Source organism: Macaca mulatta, chromosome X, assembly GCF_049350105.2.
Source record: "Macaca mulatta isolate MMU2019108-1 chromosome X, T2T-MMU8v2.0, whole genome shotgun sequence".
Taxonomy (NCBI): domain Eukaryota; kingdom Metazoa; phylum Chordata; class Mammalia; order Primates; family Cercopithecidae; genus Macaca; species Macaca mulatta.
Genome location: NC_133426.1, coordinates 53,605,451 through 53,628,717, shown reverse-complemented (window position 1 = coordinate 53,628,717; position 23,267 = coordinate 53,605,451). Strand labels below are relative to the sequence as shown.

The 23,267-nt window shown below is 43.7% G+C and overlaps 1 pseudogene; it reads right to left on the bottom strand.

The window, feature by feature from the left end:
* Positions 1–20,693, bottom strand: part of LOC703397 (large ribosomal subunit protein bL32m pseudogene) — a 42,959-nt pseudogene extending 22,266 nt beyond the window's left edge.
* Positions 20,694–23,267: the final 2,574 nt, after the last annotated feature.

Below are 23,267 nucleotides of genomic sequence, written 5' to 3'. Positions count from 1 at the left end.
TGCACTATAGGCTAAATGAATCTAATAGATATTTACAGAACATTTAATCCAATGGCTCCAGAACATACATTCTTTTCCTCAGCACATGGATCATTCTGAAAGATAGATCATATGTTAGGTCACAAAACAAATCTTAAAATGTTCAAAACAATTGAAATAATATCAAGTATCTTCTCTGACCACAATGGAATAAAACTAGAAATTAATAACAAGAGGATTTTTGGAACTATAAAAATACGTGGAAATTAAACAATATGCTCCTGAATGACCAGTGGGTCAATGAAGAAATTAAGAAGGAAATGAAAAAAAATTCTTGAAACAAATGATAATAGAAACACAAGAAACCACCAAAGCCTATGGGATACAGCAAAAGTAGTACTAAGAAGAAAGTGTATAGCTATAAATGCCTACATCAAAAAAAGAGGAAAAACTTCAAATAATCTGATGATGCATCTTAAAGAACTAGAAAAACAAGAGCAAATCAAACCCCAAAATAGTAGAATAAAATAAACAATAAAGATCAGATGAGAAATAAATGAAATTGAAATGAAAAAAAAATGCAAAAGATCAATGAAACAATGTTGATTTCTTGAAAAGTTAAACACAATCGACAAACCTTTAGCCAGACTAAGAAAAAAGAGAGAAGATACAAATTAATAAAATCAGAAATAGAAAAGGAGACATTTCAACTGATAGTGCAGCAATTCAAAGGATCATCAGTGATTACTATGAGCAACTCTATGCCAATAAATTGGAAAATCTAGAAGAAATGGGCAAATTCCTAGATACACATAACCTGTCAAGATTGAACCAGGAAAAAATCCAAAATCTGAACAGACCAAAAACAAATAACAAGATTGAAACCATAACAAAAAGTCTCCCAGTAAAGACAAGCCCAGGACCTGATGGCTTCCCTGCTGAGCTCTACCAAACATTTAAGGAAGAAGTAATACCAGTCCTACTCAACCTATTCCAAAAATTAGAAGAGGAAAGGCTGGGTGTGGTGGCTCACACCTGTAATCCCAGCACTTTGGGAGGCTGAGGTGGGTGGATCACCTGAGGTCGGGAGTTTGAGATCAGCCTGACCAACATGAAGAAACCCCATCTCTACTAAAAATACAAAAATTAGCTGGGTGTGGTGGTGCATGCCTGTAATCCCAGCTACTCAGGAGGATGAGGCAGGAGAATCATTTGAACCTGGGAGGCGGAGGTTGCGGTGAGCCGAGAGCACACCATTGCACTCCAACCTGCGCAACAAGAGTGAAACTCCGTCTAAAAAAAAAAAAAAACAGGAAAGAATACTTTGCAAATTCATTCTACAAGTCAGTATTACCCAGATACCAAAACCAGACAAAGACGCATCAAAAAAAGAAAACTACAGGCCAATATCTCTGATGAATATTGATGCAAAAATCCTCAACAAAATACTAGCAGACTGAATTCAACAATACATTAGAAAGATCATTCATCATGACCAAGTGGGATTTATCCCTGGGATGCAAGGATGGTTCAACATATGCAAATCAATTAATGTGATACATAATGTCAACAGAATGAAGGATAAAAACCATATGATCATTTAAATTGATGCTGACAAAGTATTTGATAAAATTCAACATCTGTTCATGATTTTAAAAACCCTCAAAGACTGGGTATAGAAGGAATATAACTCAACATAATAAAAGCCATATATGACAGACCCACAGCTAGTATCATACTGAATGGGGAAAAACTGAAAGCTCTTCCTCCAAGATCTGGAACATGAAAAAGATGCCCACTTTCACCAGTGTTATTTAATAGTACTGGAAGTCCTAGCTAGAGGCATCAGATAAGAGAAAGATATAAAGAAAAAAGACCCAGACCACAAAAGACCCAGAACAGCCAAAGCTATCCTAGGCAAAAATAACAAAGCTGGAGGAATCACATTACCTGACTTCAATTTATACTACAGAACTCTAGTAACCAAAACAGCATGACACTGGCATAGCAACAGACACATAAACCAGTGGAGCAGATTAGAGAGCCCAGAAACAAATCCTCACATCTACAGTGAACTCACTTTCGACAAAGGTGCTGAGAACATACACTGGGGAAAAGACAGTCTCTTAAATAAATGGTTCTGGGAAAACTGGATATCCATATGCAGAACAATGAAAGTAGACCCCTATCTCTTGCCATATAAAAAAATCAAATCAAAATGGATTAAAGACTTAAAACTAAGACCTCAAACTGTGAAACTACTACAAAAAAACATTGGGGGAAGATCTCCAGGACCTTGAGCTGGGCAAAAAATTCTTGAGCACAACAACTCACAAGCACAGCCAACCAAAGCAAAAATGGGCAAATGGGATCACATCAAGTTAAAAAGCTTCTGCACAGCAAAGGATACAATCAGCAAATTTGAAGAGGCAAGTCACAGAATGAGAGAAAATATTTGCAAACTACCCATCTGACAAGGGAATAGTAACCAGAATATAGCCGGGCACGATGGTTCACACCTGTAATCCCAGCACTCTGGGAGGCTGAGGCAGGTGGATCACATGAGGTCAGGAGTGCGAGACCAGCCTGGCCAACATGGTGAGACCCCCGTCTCTACTAAAAATCCAAAATTAGCCGGGCGTTGTGGTGCATGCTTGTAATCCCAGCTACTCAGAAGAATCGCTCGAACCTGGGAGGTGGAGGTTGCAGTGAGCTGAGATTGCACCATTGTACTCCAGCCTAGGTGACAAGAGCGAAACTCTGTCCCAAAAAATAAGAACCAGAATATATAAGGAGCTCAAAAAATGGGCAAAAGATTTGCATAGACATTTCTCAAAAGAAGATATACCAATGGCAAACAGGTATATGAAAAGGTGATCATCAGAGAAATGCAAATCAAAACTATGATGAGATATCATTTCACCCCAGTTAAAAAGGCAGGCGAAAAACAGGCAGTAACAAATGCTAGCGTGGATGTGGAGAAAAGGGAACCCTCATACACAGTTATTAGGAATGTAAATTAGTACAACTACTATGAAGAACAGTTTAGAGTTTCCTTAAAAAACTAAAAATTGAGCTATCATACGACCCAGCAATCCTACTCTGGGTATATATCCAAAAGAAAAGAAATCATCATATCAGAGAGATGTCTGCACTCCTGTGTTTGTTGCAGTACTGTTTAAAATAGCTAAGATTTGGAAGTGACCTAAATGTCCATCAACAGATGAGGGGATAAAGACAATGTGGTACATGTACACAGTGGAATACTATTCAGCCATAAAAAAGAATGAGATTGACTGGGCGTGGTAGCTCACACCTGTAATCCCAGCACTTTGGGAGGCTGAGGCAGGCGGATCACAAGGTCAGGAGTTCAAGACCATCCTGGCCAATATGGTGAAACCCCGTCTCTACTAAAAGTACAAAAATTAGACAGGTGTGGTGGCATGCGCCTGTAGTTCCAGCTACTTGGGAGGCTGAGGCAGGAGAATCGCTTGAACATGGGCAGCAGAGGTTGTAGTGAGCCAAGATGGCACCACTGCACACCAGCCTGGCGACAGAGCAAGACCCCGTCTTAAAAAAAGTCTTAAAAAAAAAAAAAGAGATCCTATGATTTGCAACAATATGGATGGAACTAGAGATCATTGTTAAGTGAAATAAGCCAGGCACAGAAAGACAAACAAACATTGTACATTCTCACTTATTTGTGGGATCTAAAAATCAAAACAATTGAACTCATGGACATAGAGAGTAGGATGGTTACCAGAGGCTGGGAAGGGTAGTGACGAGGGAGGAAATGCAGGGAAGGTTAATGGGTACAAAAAAAAAATAGTTAGAAAGAATGAATAAGACCTATTTATTTGATAGCACAACAGGGTGACTATAGTCAATAATAATTGTACATTTTAAAATAACTAAAACAGGCCGGGCGCGGTGGCTCAAGCCTGTAATCCCAGCACTTTGGGAGGCCGAGACAGGCGGATCACGAGGTCAGGAGTTCGAGACCATCCTGGCTAACACGGTGAAACCCCATCTCTACTAAAAAAATACAAAAAACTAGCCGGGCGAGGTGGCGGGCGCCTGTAGTCCCGGCTACTCGGGAGGCTGAGGCAGGAGAATGGCGTAAAAACCCGGGAGGCAGAGCTTGCAGTGAGCTGAGATCCGGCCACTGCACTCCAGCCTGGGCGACACAGCGAGACTCCGTCTCAAAAAAAAAAAAAAAAAAAAAATTACTAAAACAGTGTAATTGGATTGTTTGTGGCTCAAAGGACAAATGCCTGAGGGGATGGATACCCCATTCTCCATAATGTGCTAATTTCTCATTGCATACCTGTAACAAAACACCATGTACATAAATATACACACCTACTATGTACCCACAAAAATTAAAAAGAGGAAAGAAAAAGAAAAGCACATAGAAGAAAATGAAGATAAAGTACCAAAAATATCACCAGAAGAAATCACCATATGCATCTTTGTATGATTACATCATCTTTGTATATAGTTATAGATCTATTTTACAAATATAAATTATGATTTTTGTAACCTGTGTTGTCACTATTAAAACTTTCACAAATGTTAAAAAATAGGGAATTCTGCAAATAAATTAGATTGCACCCATATAATGGAGGAATACTATGCAGTCATTCAAATGCATGCTAAAGGCAGACAAATAAATTTGAATTGGGTTATGGTCTAAAAGAACCTTAGCCTAACCTTAAAACTTTAAAAAATTTTAAGGAGAGGCCAGGCGTGGTGACTCATGCCTGTAATCCCAGCACTTTGGGAGGCCAAGGCAGGAGGATCACGAGGTCAAGAGAACGAGACCATCCTGGCCAATGTGGCGAAATTCCATCTCTACTAAAAATACAAAAAATTATCTGGGGATGGCATGCGCCTGTAGTCCCAGCTACTCGGGAGGCTGAGGCAGGAGAATAGCTTGAACCTGGGAGGCAGAGGCTGCAGTTAGCCGAGATCGCACCACTGCACTCCAGCCTGGGTGACAGAGCGAGACTCCATCTCAAAAAAAAAAAAAAAAAAAAAAAAAAAAAAAAAAAATTTAAGGAGAGGCTAGTTCTATATTACTTGCATAATTAAAAATTATTTAAAAATAAAAATAAGGATAAAGGAATAAGAAAATTACACATCTACAGGCGGAGCATGGTGGCTCACGCCTGTAATCCCAGCACTTTGGGAGGTCAAGGTGGGCGGATCATGAGATCAGGAGTTCGAGGCCAGACTGGCCAACATGGTGAAACCCTGTCTCTACTAAAAATGCAAAAATTAGCTGGGCGTGGTGGCAGGAAACTGTAATCCCAGCTACACGGGAGGCTGAGGCAGGAGAATCATTTGAACCCGGGAGGCACAGGTTGCAGTGAACCAAGATCATGCCATTGCACTCCAGCCTGGGCAACAAGGCAAGACTCCATCTCAAAAAAAAAAAAAAAAGCAAGAAAAGAAAATTACGGCCGGGCGTGGTGGCTCAAGCCTGTAATCCCAGCACTTTGGGAGGCCGAGACGGGCGGATCACGAGGTCAGGAGATCGAGACCATCCTGGCTAACACGGTGAAACCCCGTCTCTACTAAAAACACAAAAAATTAGCCGGGCGAGGTGGCGGCGCCTGTGGTCCCAGCTACTCGGGAGGCTGAGGCAGGAGAATGGCGGGAACCCGGGAGGCGGAGCTTGCAGTGAGCTGAGATCTGGCCACTGCACTCCAGCCTGGGCGACAGAGCGAGACTCCGTCTCAAAAAAAAAAAAAAAAAAAAAAAAAGAAAAGAAAATTACACATCTACATATCTTTGAAAGATATCAAAGTATAGTATTAAGTGCAAAAGGAAATTGCAAAACAATAGCTATCGTGTGATCCTATTTTTGATAAAAATGTATTTCCTATTAGTGGGATATAAAGAAAAATATATACCAAATATATAGTTATGTATATAGTATATGTAATATATGTAATACATATAACTATGTAAGTATATAGTTATATATATAAATATATACCAGATGTATATCAAATATATAGTTATCTTGGAAGTGTGGGATTATGAGGGATTTTTCACTTTCTACATTGAATATTTATGTAACGTTCTCTTTTTTTTTTTTTTTTTTTTTTGAGACAGAGTCTCACTCTGTCACCCAGGCTGGAATGCAGTGGTGTGATCTTGGCTCACTGCAAATTTTGCCTTATGACTTCAAGCGATTTTCCTGCCTCAGCCTCCTGAGTAGCTGGCATTACAGGTGCTCACCACCATGCCTGGCTAATTTTTGTATTTTTAGTAGACATGGGGTTTCACCATGTTGGCCAGGCTGGTCTCGAACTCCTGACCTCATGATCTGCCCGCCCTGGCCTCCCAAAGTGCTGGGATTTTTTTTTTTTTTTTTTTTTTTTTTTTGAGACGGAGTCTCGCTCTGTCACCCAGGCTGGAGTACAGTGGCCGGATCTCAGCTCACTGCAAGCTCCGCCTCCCGGGTTTATGCCATTCTCCTGCCTCAGCCTCCCGAGTAGCTGGGACTACAGGCGCCCGCCACCACGCCCGGCTAATTTTTTGTATTTTTTTAGTAGAGACGGGGTTTCACCGTGTTAGCCCGGATGGTCTTGATCTCCTGACCTCGTGATCCGCCCGTCTCGGCCTCCCAAAGTGCTGGGATTACAGGCGTGAGCCACTGCGCCCGGCCATGTTCAAATTTTTTTTTTTTTTTTTTTTTTTTGAGACGGAGTCTGGCGCTGTCACCCAGGCTGGAGTGCAGTGGCCGGATCTCAGCTCACTGCAAGCTCCGCCTCCCGGGTTCACGCCATTCTCCTGCCTCAGCCTCCCAAGTAGCTGGGACTACAGGCGCCCGCCACCTCGCCCGGCTAGTTTTTTGTATTTTTTAGTAGAGACGGGGTTTCACCGTGTTAACCAGGATGGTCTCGATCTCCCGACCTCGTGATCCGCCCGTCTCGGCCTCCCAAAGTGCTGGGATTACAGGCTTGAGCCACCGCGCCCGGCCGTTCAAATTTTTATAGCATGTATGTTTCACTTTTGTAAGCAGAAAAAAATTGAAGATATGTATCTTTAAATATTCTCACCCCCATATCCTTTGCTAGTCAGAGTTCTTGAATGAAAGCAACAGCAGTGACTCTGGTTAACTGTAGCAGAAAATACAATTCTTAAAAGATGTGGTAGAGTCAATTACTGTTTGCTGAATTTCCCAGTCCTCTTAGAGGAAGATGAGGCCATGTCACTAGCTTTGGCCAATGAGCCAGAGAACTGGTGCTCAACCCTCCTGCACTCTCTTCCTCTGCTATGACATCCATAAAGGCCTCGGGTACTAGATGAGATAGGCACAAGATGATGGAGCTTCCATCAGCCTGAATACCTTAGTTACATCTTGGAAGCGAGCTGTTCAGACCTGCAGTACATTTTGAGTAAGCAAGAAATAAACTTGTGTGTGTCAAGTCATTGAGATTTGGGCTTTTAAACTTATTGGCCAGGCACAGTGGCTTATGTTTGTAATCCCAGCACTTTCGGAGGCCAAGATGGGCAGATGGCCCAGAAGTTCAAGACCAGCCTGGGCAACATGGCAAAACCCTGTCTCTACAAAAAATAAAAAAATTAGCTGGGTGTGTTGGTGTGCACCTGCAGTCCCAGCTACTTACTTGGGAGGCTGAGGTGGAAGGATCACCTGAACCTGGGGAGGTCAAGGCTGCACTGAGTCATCATCACACCACTGCACTCCAGCCTGGGAGACAGCATGACACCCTGTCTCAAAAAAGTAAAATAAGATAAAATATTATTATTCAAAGCATAAGCCAGCCTATCCTGACTAAGAAAAAGGGGTGTCAGGTAATCCAGGGGATCCATGAGAGGCCTGGAGAACCAGGCAGGGTCAGGAACCAAGGATGACATGACGTAACACAGCTAAGATTTCCATCACAGCCCCAACAGCAGATGAAAATACCTTCCATCTTCTCTATGTCAATCCTGGGCCCATAAATTGCTCTGTTGGGAGCCACTAAAAACTCACATTCCCCAACTTCTACCGGGCCCTCTATGCTCTCTGGCAATCTTCTTTCCCAGTCAGTTCTCCAAATCTTCACGGGTGCTCTGCCAAACTCCCATCCTCCTCAGCGTTCCCACAATTCTACTTTACCTTCACCCTGAGCAGATGACCTCATCGCCTGCCGAATTGAAAAGAGAAGACTTCAGACAACAATGTCTTCTACTCCTTGGCATGGAGTACATACAAACTCCTGAGCATCCCTACTTGACTACTCTTTGCTCTTTCCCTCCTATCCCAAGGGAAGAGGTGCTCCTTTTCTTGTTGACTAATCCTTCCACCTGAATTCTGTGCCCCATTCCCTTCTACTTTCCCAGGAAACTTGATCTCTGAGTTCCCTCTCTCCCTCCCTTCTGTATCTTCAGCCTTTTCCTTTCTCTGACATGGCCTTCAAACATGTTCAAGTCTCTTGAATCTTTTCTTTCTTTTTTTTAGACGAAGTCTTGCTCTGTTGCCCAGGCTGGAGTGCAGTGGTGGGATCTCAGCTCACTGCAACCTCCACCTCCTGGGTTCAAGCAATTCTCTGCCTCAGCCTCCCTAGCAGCTGAGATTACAGGCGCCTGCCACCATGCCTGGCTAATTTTTTTTGTAGTTTTAGTAGAGATGGGGTTTCACCATCTTGGCCAGGTTGGTCTTGAACTCCTGACCTCGTGATCCATCCTCCTCGGCCTCCCAAAGTGTTGGGATTACAGGATTGAGCCACCGCACGTGATCCACCCTCCTCGGCCCCCCAAAGTGTTGGGATTACAGGATTGAGCCACCGCACCCAGCCTAAGTCTCTTGAAACTTAAAAAAAAAATCCTTTGCCATTGTTTCTTAAAAAGTCAAAATTAAATTTACCATGTGACCCAGCAATAGAAATGGAAATATATGTCCACACAAAGACTTGTACTTGGGTGGTTATAACAACATTATTTATGATATCCAAAAAGTGGAAACAACCCAAATGTCATTCAACCAGTGAGTGCAGTTAAGCAAAATATGGTATATTTATTAAATAAAATACTATTCAACAATTAAAAACAGTAAAGTACTGATATATGATACACCATGACTAAACCTCAACCTCAAAAACATTATGCTTGGTGAAAGAAACAAAGCATAAAAGAACACATATTGTATGATGTCATTTATATGAAATTCTCCTATCTAAAAGGCAAATCCACAGACAGAAAGTAGTTTAATGGCTGTCTGGTGTGATAGAGAGGGACTACAAGGGATGTTTTGGGGGCGGTAGAGATGTTCCAAAAGAGGATTGTAGTGATGATTGTACGACTCTGTAAGCCTGCTAAAATTAATTTAATTGTATACTTAAAGTAGGTGAATTTTATGCATTGCAATTATACCTCAATAAAGATATTTAAAAATAAAAGCACTGACTCAATTCCTCATCATTCTTTAGCTTCTGCCCTATTTATCTCCTCCCTGTCAAGGGCAAATACAGATGTTCCTTGACTTTGATGGAGTCACGTCCTAATAAACCCATTTGTAAGTTGAAAATATCATGTCAAAATGCATTTAATGCATCAAACCTACCAAACGTCATAGTTTAGCCTAGCATACCTTAAATGTGTTCAGAACACTTATATTAGCATACAGTCAGGCAAAATCATCCAACACAAAGCCTAGTTTATAGTAAAGTGTTGAACATCTCACATAGGAGTATTGTACCTTCTATCACTAGGCCAGGAAAAAATAAAATTCAAAATACAGTTTCTATTGAATGCATATCATTTTTGCACATCTTAGTCAAAAAATCGTAAGTCAAACCATCGTAAGCCAGGAACTGTCTGTAGCTTAAGAATATTGTTTGCAGCCGGGTATGGTGGCTCATGCCTGTAATCCCAGCACTTTGGGAGGCCAAGGCAGGTGGATCACCTGAGGTAAGGAGTTCAAGACCAGCCTGACCAACATGGTGAAACCCCGTCTCTACTAAATGCAAAAAATTAGCCAGGCGTGGTGGTGCATGCCTGTAATCCCAGCAACTTGGGAGGCTGAGGCAGGAGAATCACTTGAACCTGGAGGCAGAGGTTGCAGTGAGCCAAGATCGCACCATTGCACTCCAGCTTGGGCAACAAAAGCGAAACTCCGTATCAAAAATAATAATTTAAAAAAAGAATGTTGTTTGCACTATTGTCCATAATTCCTCACCTCTGGATCGCTTTTTAATCCTTTTTTCGTCTGTCACCTCTTAACCCATTGTATTTTGCCTTCCACTTTTTCCTTCTTAAGCCACTGTCGTTTGCCATCCACTCCCACTACTCCATGGAAAGTGCTCATCACCAGTGTTCTTGTTGCTAAATATAGTGGATTTAAATCAGACCTTGTCTGAGTAACATTTGGCACTGTTGAGCTCTCCCCTCCATTTGGAAGGAGATTTGCTCTTGGTTTCTGTGACACTGCACTCTCCTGGCTTTACTTTTTACTCTTTGGCCACTACTTCTCAGTTCCTTTTGTGGGCCCCTCTTTCTCGGCCCTTTTGGTAAATGTTTTTGTTTGATAAGGTTATGTCCAGCCCTTTTCTCTTCTCATTCTGCATGGTCTTGGTAGACGACCTCACCCATTCCTATAGCTTTAATAATTATCTGCATGTTGATGGTTCCCAACTCTATCACTTCAGCCTACATTTCTTTCCTGCACTTCATAGCCATATGTCCAACTGTAGCAGGACGAGCCGCAGACAGAACCCCTCAGGCACTGAGTTAAAGAAGGAAGAGCTTTATTTGGCTGGGAGCATCAGCAAGACTCACGTCTCAAAAACCGAGCTCCCCGAGAGAGCAATTCCTGTCCCTTTTAAGGGCTTACAACTCTAAGGGGGTCTGCATGAGAGGGTCGTGATTGATTGAGCAAGCAGGGGGTATGTGACTGGGGGCTGCATGCACCGGTAATTAGAATGGAACAGAACAGGACAGGGATTTTCACAGTGCTTTTCCATACAATGTCTGTAATCTATAGATAACATAACCGGTTTAGGTCAAGGGTCAATCTTTAACCAGGCCCAGGGCACGGCGCAGGGCTGGTGCTGGGCTGTCTGACTGTGGATTTCATTTCTGGCTTTTAGTTTTTACTTATTCTTTCTTTGGAGGCAGAAATTGGGCATAAGACAATATGAGGGGTGGTCTCCTCCCTTACAACTGCTTCCTGGAAATCTCCCCTTGGACATTCCAGACACTTAAAATTTGGCAGGTCCAAAACTGAATTCAGTATTTTCCCTAGAAACCTGTTCCCCTTTGAGTGTTCTCTGTCTCAGTGAATGGTTCCATCATCCACTCAGCTACCTCAGCCATTAAACCCAGGCTTCCTTTCCGACCCACTCTATCAGCCATCACATACAATCCATCACTAATCATGTTGATTTTTATCTCCTAATATTCTATAAGTCAGAGATTTGACACATAGGCTCATGGATCCTGGAGGATTCCAGAGCATCCATGAACGTGCTGAATTGTAGACAAAATTTGGTATGATGATGTCTAGTGGCATTTTTCTGGGGAGAGTGTGCAGGCCATCACTTTCATCACATTCTCAGACAGGTCTGTGACTGAACAAAAGGTTTAGAACCACTTCTCTAAATGCATCCATTCCTCCTCATCCATCCTCCCACCCTGACCAGATGTAGTCACTACAGAGGACTGTGTCTCCCAATAACAGCCTCTTTGCTCTCTTATAGCTGCAAATGGGGGGATCTTGCTGTGGCCATGGACAGAGGCCAGCAGTGCTGGATGCTCTGGGCCCCAGGTGTGCCAATGTGGCCTGCTCCCCTCCCCACATGCCCACAGATCACTTACTCTTTTTTCCTTTCCCCCCTCCCCCATCTCTTTCTTCATCTTCTTTTCTCGTTCACTCATTCTCTTTCCCTTCCCCAGCTTGTCTCTTGCTTCATTAACACACTGATTGTAGGGCACTGGGATCTTTGACACACATAGCTTGAAGCCTCTTCAAACCAAGACTAGAGGCAGCATTCACCCTGCTCATTGGCTCCCACTGGCAGAGCCCTCAACACCCCTCCATAGAAGAGGAAAGGGAAGTGGGAGGGGGGCTGAGCTTGGAGGTGTGGGGCCAGTAATTAGGGAGACCTCAGCCCCAAGAATAGTGTAGTGTTAGGAGGAATATGGAGGGCAGCTCAAAGAATCATAGACCCGAAAATCCTTGATTAAAACTTAAAGTTGGGAAGACATTTTACATTCTCTAACCTGATCTTTCCCCCATCTCTTACAGATGGTCCTCGATTCCTTCTTTTTCCTCAATTCATATTTACAACAAGAAGTTCTGTTGGCTTTACCTCAAAATATATTCCACTCTGTTCTATTGATCTCTGTGTGCATTCTTTCTTTAACACCGTGGTGATTATTATAAAATGTGTATTTGGACCGGGCGCGTTGGCTCACGCCTGTAATCCCAGCACTTTGGGAGGCCGAGGCGGGCGAATCACAAAGTCAGGAGATCAAGACCACGGTGAAACCCCGTATCTACTAAAAAAATACAAAAAATTCGCCGGGCACGGTGGCAAGCGCCTGTAGCACCAGCTACTCAGGAGGCTGAGGCAGGAGAATGGCGTGAACCCAGGAGGCGGAGCTTGTAGTGAGCCACTGAACTCCAGCCTGGGCGACAGAGGGAGACTCCGTCTCAAAAAAAAAAAAAAAAAAATGTATATTTGGTCTCCCCATTTCCTGATATACAACTCCTAAAATCCTTAAAATCTCCAAAGTTATGGCTTTTTATATGTTAATGAGTTGGCTGATGGCCAACAGCCCCTAGATAGCTTCAGGACTGGGGATTGGTCCCCAAAAAGACCAAGGCAGGATTAGAGAGTTGGGACTTACTGCCCCATTTCCCCACCTCGGGGGAGGGGGGAGGGGCCCAGAAGGTTCAGCTGATCACAATGTCAATGATTTAATCAATCATGCCTGCATAATAAAGCCTCCATAACAACCCAAAAGGCCAGAGCTTGGGGAGATTCCGGACAGCAAAACACGTGGAGGCTCCTGGAGGGTGGCATACTCGAAGAAGGCGTGAAGCACTGTGCCCCTTCCCACAGGCCTTGCCCCATGCATCTTTTCATCTATATTCCTTGTAATATTCCTTATAATAATCCATTACCCTTTTGCTGCCTGATTGCTGCCATCATGGGTCGCATGCATGCTCCCAGTGGCTGACGTTGACTTCCGATGACGTAAAGGAGCAGATTGACAAACTGGCCAAGGGCCTGACTCCCTCACGAATCAGATAAGGATGTTAAATGCTATCTGATTCTGATAGCCGGATTCATCATTTGGCCCGATATTATAACACTAAGCGAGTCCTCCCTCTTGATTGGAAATATGAGTCATCCACAGCCTCTGCCCTGGTCGCATAAATTGTCTATGTGCTCAAGCAATAAAATGATTATTTAACTAAAAAAAAAAAAAAATTCTAATCAATAAGTGTTTCCTTGAATTCTGTGAGCTACTCTAACAAATTCATGGAACTCAGTGAGGGGGTTGTGGAAACCCATATAGCCAGTTTGTCAAAAACACTGATACAATAACCTGGAGCTTCCGAGTCACATCTGAAGGCGGAGGTGGGGATCGGGGAGGGGATGTGACAGTCTTGGAGACAGCTCTCAACCTGTCAGATCTGACGCCATCTCCGGGTAGTTAGTATCAAAATTACATAAAATTAGAGGACATTCATCTGGTGTCCACTAGAAAACTGATTGCTCATTTAGTGTGTGTACTCCCACACATCTGGTCACAGAAACCTTTGTTGATTGTTCTGTGAGAGCAGAGCAAAAACAGTTTGTATTTTTCCACTTCAATCACACTGTCTTCTGTACTGTAACTTTATAGTGCTGTGGGGTCTTGACATTAGATAGTGCAAATCCTCCAACTTTGTTTCTCAGTATTGTTTTGATTTTGCTGGGTCTTTTGCTTTTGCATAAAAACTTGAGAATCATTTCGTCTATGTCTACAATATAGCTTGCTGAGATTTTGACTGAAATGATATGGAATGTATACATTAAGTTGGAAAGAATTGACATCCTAAAAGCATTGAGTCCTCTTTGTCATGAACATGGAATGGCTCTCCCTTTATTTAGATTTCTTTAATCTGTGTTCTGTAGTTTTCTAGATTTCGGTCCAGTGTATATTTTGTTATATTTATTCCTAAGTATTTCATTGTTTTGCTGCTGTTGAAAATAGTATTGCTTTCCTAAAAATATGAAATTCTAATTGTTCATTGCTGGTATATAGGAAAGCAATTGATTTTTTGTATATCGACCTTGTACCCTGTGACCTTGCTATATGTATTTTCATTAGTTCTAGGAGTGGTGCCCACTCCCATAGATTATTTGGGATTTTCTATTATCCCACAAATTTTAATAAATTGCGGTTTTATTTTCATTTAATTTGAAATATTTAAAAATTTATCTTGAAACTTCTTCAACCTATATGTTATTTAGAAATTTGTGATTTAATTTCCAGATATTTGGGGATTTTCCAGCCGTCTTTCTGTTACTGGTTTCTATTTTATTTCTATTGTGGTCTGAGAGCATACTTTGTATGATTTCTATTCTTTTAAATGTGTGGGTTTTTTTTTTTTTTGGAGACAGGGTCTCAATCTGTCACTCATGCTGGAATGAAGTGACGCAGTCATAGCTCACTACAACCTCGAAATCTTGGGCTAAAGGGATCCTCCTCCCTCAGCCTCCTGAGTAGCTGGGACTACAAGTGTGCACCACCATGCCCACCTAATTTTTTATTTTTAATTTTTTTGTTGAGACAGGGTCTTGCTATATTTCCCAGGCTAGTCTTGAACTCCTGGCCTCAAGCGATCCTCCTACCTCAGCCTCCCCAAAGTGCTGAGATTACCAGTGTGATCACCACATTCAGCCTTTTGAATTTGTTAAGGTGTGTTATATGGCCCAGAATACAGTCTATCTTGGTGCATGTTCCATGTCAGCTTAAGAAGAATGTGTATTCTGCTGTTATTGGATGGAGTATCTGTAAATTTCAATGGGATCAAGTTGATTGATAGTGCTGCCCAGGTAAAAATCTATTCCAAATCTGTCCACATATCTTTCTCCACAATCACTATCCTAGCCCAAGCTATCATGGTCTCTTGCCTGGACTGTCTAACTGGTCTCATAACTAGCTTCCTAGATGGCCTTCTTGTTTCCAGTTTTGCACCTACTAAAACCCATTCTCCATACATCAGACAGAGTAAGCTTTAAAAGACAAAATTCAGATCACGTCACTCCCAGCTCAAAACCCTCCAGTGGCTTTTCATTTTACCTAGAATAAAAGCTAAATGCCTTCCATGGCTGTCATGGCCCTACACCATCTTACTCCAGAACTTCTTTCCTACCTTATCTAGTACCAGTCTTTCCTCTTGCTGCTTCCAGTTGGACTTCTTTCTGAATTCCCTTGAATACACCAAGCTCATCTCTCACCCTGGGATCCCACGCCTCTGGGTCCTCATGAAATGACTGATGACTTCTTGTCATTCAAGCTCACCTCAACTCTCACCTCCATGGAGAATCCTTCCCTGACTAACCTATTTCATCTTGTTCTCCATCCTCACCCCATTACACTACCTTTATCCTTTTTTTAAAAAAAAAAAATTGTTTTCAAAGTATTTTTGACTTTGTGAAATGATTTTGTTCATGTATTTGTTTGGTTGTTTGTGTCTGTCATCCTTTCTCTAAAATGTGAGATCTAGGAGAGCAGGAACCTTCTTCACCACTCAGTAGCCAGCACCTAGAACAGTGCCTGACACCTCACTCTCCTGATTTAAGGACTGAACATAGGTGAGGCAGGGAGAATGAGAGCAAGTCTAGTTCCAGGCAAGTAGAAAGTGGCCAGATCAGGGAAGAAAGAATAGCAGAGGAAATAGCAGAGGAAATGGGAACACACTGTCATTCATGTTTTTGCCACTATTATCAGCCTATAGGCCATTACTATAATGAATGAACTCCCACAATTTTCAGTCTTTCCTTCAGTATATTATTAATTAAATTCCAAGCAATTCTAGATTATACCTACCATTTTGCTAGGGCTGGACAGATCCACTAAAGCAGTTCTCCACCTATTTTTCATTATTGCCCCCTGAAATGTTAATATCACAGGCATATTATATATTTAATAACTGTTTGCATATTTGCACTTTATACCTAGAAAGAGTAAGTATAAAAGTTACTCTTTTTGTTCGATACAGGGTTAAGAATAACCAAATAAAAGTTTTAATTAATTTAGAAATATAAAAAACTATTAACATTTAATTTTATAACTGTATCTGCCAAGCAACTTTAAATATAATTTATTTACCTATATAGATTTTAATGTGTCAAATTATATATGTATATTAGCAACTTGTATAACTACGTAATAACAACATTATAACTTAAATTTTAAAAATTATCCCTAGTTTAATTTTTCCAGAAAATGTGTAATAATTTTAAAATGTATTTCTTAAAAATTATTGTTAGTAAAAGTAACTTTTAACTTTTGCTTGTTAGAAAAAATAACTTTTAAATAAGGCCTACTATTTGATAGTATAGCAGGGTGACTATAGTCAATAATAACTTAATTGTACATTTAAAAATAACTAGAAGAATGTAATTGGGGCCGGGCGCGGTGGCTCACGCCTGTAATCCCAGCACTTTGGGAGGCCGAGGCGGGCGGATCACAAGGTCAGGAGATCGAGACCACGGTGAAACCCCGTCTCTACTAAAAATACAAAAAATTAGCCGGGCGCGGTTGTGGGCGCCTGTAGTCCCAGCTACTCGGGAGGCTGAGGCAGGAGAATGGCGTGAACCCGGGAGGCGGAGCTTGCAGTGAGCAGAGATCGCGCCACTGCACTCCAGCCTGGGCGACAGAGCGAGACTCCGTCTCAAAAAAAAAAAAAAAGAATGTAATTGGATTGCTTGTAACTCAAAGGATAAATGCTTGAGGGGATTGTTTCCCCATTCTCCCTGATGTGCCTGTTTCACATTGCGTGCCTGTGTCAAAATATCTCCTGTATCCCATAAATATATACACCTACTATGTACCCACAAAAATTAAAAATTAAAAAGTTTCTAAAAACAAAATAACTTTTAATATAGCTAGCTGCAGATAGTCATTCACGTATTGTTGACATTCTTTCTGTTCAGTACTTAACATAATTAGTGATGAACTGAATGAGTTTTGTGCAATTAAATTTACTCTATATTTCATTCTCAAAACTTGAGTAACAGATAAAAACACTGAGGATCAAACATAAATTAGGTAATGGCAGACAATAGGCAGCAGGTCAACTCTTGCAATAGGACTTTAAGAATGAGTAATTGAGGCCGGGCGCGGTGGCTCAAGCCTGTAATCCCAGCACTTTGGGAGGCCGAGACGGGCGGATCACGAGGTCAGGAGATCGAGACCATCCTGGCTAATACGGTGAAACCCCGTCTCTACTAAAAATACAAAAAACAAGCCGGGCGCGGTGGCGGGCGCCTGTGGTCCCAGCTACTCGGGAGGCTGAGGCAGGAGAATGGCGGGAACCCGGGAGGCGGAGCTTGCAGTGAGCTGAGGTCCGGCCACTGCACTCCAGCCCGGCGACAGAGCGAGACTCCGTCTCAAAAAAAAAAAAAAAAAAAAAAAAAAAAGAATGAGTAATTGAAAGAAAGTCCTCCAATCAGAATCATTTATTCAACATGGCTCTATATCAGTGATCTTTCATACATTTAGCATATCTTCAATAAGTTCAATATCAGTGCTGTTCATGTGATACCCAGAAAAACCCAGCAAGACAAACTATATACTAAGGAATAAGATTTTGTCAAGTAAGGCTGAGCTTTAGAGGGCCACAATCCATTCCAATAGCAAAGATTTTTTTCTCATGAAGGACAAACTTTCACTTGCCTGGGATGATATCACCTACGTTGAAAATGAATGCCCTAGAGTAGTATTTTGCCTTGACTGAATAAAACAAGATAGAATATGAATAATGGGTAGCCAGAAAACCAAAAGGAAAGAAAACAAGAAGTACTTAGTAGGGACCAGCCCTTTATGAGGGCAAAATAGATAACAAACTTTTCCCTAAATTAACACTTCCAAAAGTGCCATGTTCCAACATAATGCTACTAAAGTGTATGTAATCACTATTCACTCCTTCTTGAAAGGATATTATCTCAAATCTTATCCTCTATTATCTCTGGTTTTAAGTCCAAGAATTTGGGTGATATCCTTTCCTCTTCTAGTCACCTTGCGATCTCTTCTAGATATGCTGCAAGCTATAAACTCAGTTGTATGTTGTACCACTACTCACACACTATATTCTACAATATATAGTGTGAAGATGAAGAAAGAGAATGGAAGTAAATGTATGTATATGCATACACACACACACACACACACACGCACGCACAGAGCAAAGAAGGAAATAAGGAAAGTGCTTGTAGTCCTCATTACATCTTGTCCAGAGACCAGAGCTAGTGTTTCTGACTTCCCTTTCTCTCTATTGAATCCATGTGTTCCCCTTCCTTTAACAAGTACCTTAGCTGGTCATGGTTATTTTCTTAGTAAGGTGAGGCTCTTTGTGGTCCTATATGTGTATGGCTACTGTATTCTTTGGCTAACCTTTATCACTGGATGTGGTGGGAATGAAACCCCCCGGGTGATTTCCCGGGACTCATAAAAGGTACATTGAGCCCTTCTCCACAGGCCCAGTAATCTTGAACGCGCCTTGTTCAAGTTGTGTATTATGCTCCTAAGGGACCCTAGACATTGTCTCCACAATGATTATGTGGAATCTGAGCTTTCAGAAGTCCCACCTTTATTGAGTCATTAAAATCTGTGTGAACTTTTGCCATTGGACATGGCAGAACTAGGATCACACAGTGAATCTCCTAGGTCCCAGAAAATGTTCTCCCCAATACTGTTGTATTGCACACTCCCCATTCCCCCTTGATAATTAAGATCACTCATCCCAGCCAACACAGGAACCTTACTCTCCCCATTTTTGCCCATTGATTCCATGGCATTAGGAGCTCCAGGTGGCCAGATGGAAGTCTTAACTTCCTATGAATCAAAAGCTTTGCAAGGCCGGGCGCGGTGGCTCAAGCCTGTAATCCCAGCACTTTGGGAGGCCGAGACGGGTGGATCACAAGGTCAGGAGATCGAGACCATCCTGGCTAACCCGGTGAAACCCCGTCTCTACTAAAAAATACAAAACACTAGCCGGGCGAGGTGGCGGGCGCCTGTAGTCCCAGCTACTCGGGAGGCTGAGGCAGGAGAATGGCGTGAACCCGGGAGGCGGAGCTTGCAGTGAGCTGAGATCCGGCCACTGCACTCCAGCCTGGGTGACAGAGCGAGACCCCGTCTCAAAAAAAAAAAAAAAAAAGTTTTGCAAGTTTTACTAACCGAACTGGTGTCAGGTGTTACTCCCATTTCTATTCTTTGGTTTCTAGACATACAATATTCTGTTTATGGGAGAAAAAGCAGCATATATGGGTTGTTAATCCAGAGAACATACTGAATTCTATAGAATGGCATTTAGATCTCACAAACTATTTCCTAGTTGTCACCATAACCATATAGTTCATAGGCCATTCCACCTTTCTGTAAGAGCAATTGTTTATAGGTGATTGTCTATGTCATATGAACAGAGAACTTCTTAGTCATGAGACCATTATCTTATCTCTTTCACTGTGAAATGTGTTCCTTGATCAGAAAAAAATATTGCATGGGATAGTTCAATGGTATATAAGCTGTATAAAGTAATTAGAAAATTGAAGGATGATGGTGCTGATAGATGCACTGTAGGAATGGAAGGCAAATACATTCCGGAATATGTGACTATTTCAGTGAGGATAAATTAATGCCAGTTCCGTGATGGAGGGGATCCGATGTAATGCCCCTGTCATTCAAAGACTTGTTGGTCTCTCTAGGCAATGGTGACATATTGGGGTTTCTGCTGTTGAGAGATTGGGCACTCAGCAGTGTTGGGAGCCAAGGCAACCTAAGTGAAGGTAAATCAATGTTGATAATGATAATGATACTACTATGATAATTTTGTTCATTGGCTCTTTGAACAAGCACCGGGTGTCTGGAGAAGATGTTGACAGATCTCCACGGGCTGCGTAATCATGCTCCTTTTGGTGAGTACTCACATGGGACACAGATACCCCCACACAACCCATCCTGAGAGATCTGTCCACTTGCTCCTCAAATATATGCAGGCAAAGCAATTAGAACTGTGCCTTGCACATAATGAGTACTCTAAGTAGTTTATTACATGGTCATTATTGCTATCAGTTCTCCAATCTTGTTCCTTCCAAGTTTCTGACTATCTGGCCAGACGCAATCTGTATTGATCAGTGCCCCTGGCCAGGTCACTTTCTGGACAGAGATCAACCACACGGCGCGCATGGCTGTTTTGACTCTGAAGAGGATTTCCCTTCCTTACTTCCCATCAGGGTCACACTTGTTTATTATGCGTGTCATTCGCAAACCATGCTCCTGGGCTTTTTTCCTTCTTTGGGAAGCTGCCTGTTGGGAACTCCACACAAGGCCCTCGGTGTGAGCGGAGGGAGGGCAAGCCATGCGGCAGGAGAAGGTGTTATGGGGAGGGTGAGCCTCCCGTAACTCACTTGTGCCTGCAGGGCCTGCTCCGGTCTGATCTCCTGTGACCACTGCCCTTTGGTGACAAGCATTGTCATTGCCTGCCCGACTTTATGATTTGGTGGATAAGATGGCACAGGCCCAGGGTGGGCAGCTCAGGTTGCATGGTCACTTGGGGTCCCGTGGTTAAGTGCTCACACTCTACCAGGAGCCAGTAGTTCGACCTTGTGTTAATCATCAGGTGCCAAGTGCCGCTTCTCAAAAAGTGAGCGGTTATTTGATGAAGAGAGCATGGCTTTTGCTCCAAAATGGTAGATGCTTGTGCTTCGATTCTCCAGATGGGGCTTGTCACAGGCTCCACACAGCATCCCAGTCTGTCAGATACTCAACGCATTCAGACATTTATTTGTTCCTTCAACTGTCATGTATAGTGACTGCAGGGTTCCACGTAGTGAGCACCCTGTGCTGGGTGCTGGGGTGTTCCTGTTCTCAAGACACGGCCAGTCCAGTGAGGGAAACACTGGCAGCACCGAGGGGAACCATAAAGGGCTGTGGGAGGCCAGAGGAACTGGTGATTCACTTCTCTGTGGTTAGGTGTGTTGTTAACCGCTGATGGCATGTGTTAGGAACATCTGCACAGGTGCATAGGTCCAGGCACACATTTCTATATGCGGATATAGGCGTTTCATACATACATTTTATTATGGACATGAGTCAGCAGTCAGCGTGCTCTGGTGGAAGGAGCCCTTGACTGGGAGGTAGGAGCCGTAGGGTAAACTTCCCCAGCTCCCTTACATGGTCCCTTGTGCCCTCGCACATGTCCCTGCCCCTCTCTGGCCTCATATCCAAAGAGCATTGGCTCACCCGGCCTGCTCTCTGGGGGCCACACTTTAGATAGTGGGTGGAGAGCACCCAGTCCGCGGCCTGATACACAGCGGGTGCTGCACAAGTGACAGCTACCTCGACGGGGAGGTGCTTTGTAAACTGGGCCTGGTGCTCTGTGATGAACATGAAGGTGGCACCGGCTGTATGCATGCACACACACGCTTGTGTGCAGGGAGGTATGCCCTGTGGAGACGGCCACATGTCCATCTGGGCTCTGAGCTGTGTGGGCAAGGCCGGGCTGGCTCCAACCGAGATGGCCCTGGCTGTAGGGGCTGCCATGGGCCAGGGTCACGCCTCCAGCGACTTCTGACTCTGCTCTGAGGAGTGGGCCATGGGGCAGTCACAGGTCAGAGTCTACCTAGAGAGGAGGCTGTCAGTCTGGAGGTAACAGAAAGGGAGCCACTAGGATGGGGCCATCGGAGCAGCTCCTTGCCCGGGGCACCACCACCTCTCCAGTAGGGGAGCTGAGGGCAGGCGGGTAGGCCCAGCTTTCAGTCTGGGATTTGTTTTGTCCTGACCACCTGCCCTGGGGCTGCTTTCTGCTTCCTCATCCATAAACCGGTGGCAGGAATGTCCACCCCATGGAGCTGTGGTGAAGATGAAATGAGCCACACATGCGGAAGCAGATGGCACCATGACTGTGCATAGGTGTCCAATAAATGACAATTGTGACAACAACTGTCCTTCCTGCACTTCATTTCCCACCTGTCCCACCCCCAAGCAGTCCTGCCAGCAGGAACAATACCTGTGCTAACAAGCTGAGGCACAAGGCCAAATGCTGTAGTAATGGATCCCTTTATTCAGCCAGCAATCAGAACGTGTAGGTCACTGTGCTGGGCTGGGGAGAAGAGACTCGGGCCAAGAGAGTCACACATGGGCCAGAACTGGGAGAGCTGGAACCCAGGTCACAGCAACCTGCCTGGGAGGGAGGAGAGGATGGGGAGGGCTTCCTGGACCACACCATGGAGTGGGTGCTGGGCCTTGGAAGGAAATTGGGGGACAGGCAGGAAGGACACAGTCACGGATGGGGACAGGGGCTGCCAGTGTGACACCTGTGTTGGGGTGAGGCGGAGAGGGCAGTATCTGCCCTGTGTTGGGGAGAAGAAGAGTGATTCAAGGGTGGGTGTCTCAGGGCAGCTGTCTGTGTGACCAGTATTGGTCACCTGCTGACAGATGGAAGAGAGGAGGGCCGTCTAGGTGGGGAAACTGTACCAGCAAAGGCACAGAGTTGTGAGAAAGATGAGGGGACCAGTCAGGCAGGACCAAGCGGGTCACTGTCAAGGAGCAGCTGGCTTTGGGCAGGCCTTGGGTGCCAGGGCCAAACTCTTAGACCTGCAGAGCAGGTGGCATTGGGAGCCATTCGGCAGCTGAGGCAAGACTGAGTGGCTGACGGGTGGAAAAGCAGGAGTGACGAAATCTGCTTCTACCGCATCCCTGGGTGGCCCACCTCAGGACCCAGAATGTGGCCACCCCTACACCTCCAGCCCATCTGGGACAGGCCAGCCAACCCATCTGGGTGTGTGTGGCCCTCCCTACCTGCTTGCCTCCAATGCAGCCTCTGAGGTTGAGTTTGCTCTCACCATGCTGGTATAGGTAGATGGAGTGGGGCGTGATGGGATGTTCATGAGGTAGTAGACTATGTGGCTCGGGATGTGATCCTGCCCTTGGTTACCACGTAGCATGTGCCCACATTGAAGACCTTGAAGTGGGACGGGTGGTTGGGCCAGACCCAAACAGGAGCGAGGGCAGCTCAGGGGCTAATGGTGGGGGGCTTTCTTTGTTACTCC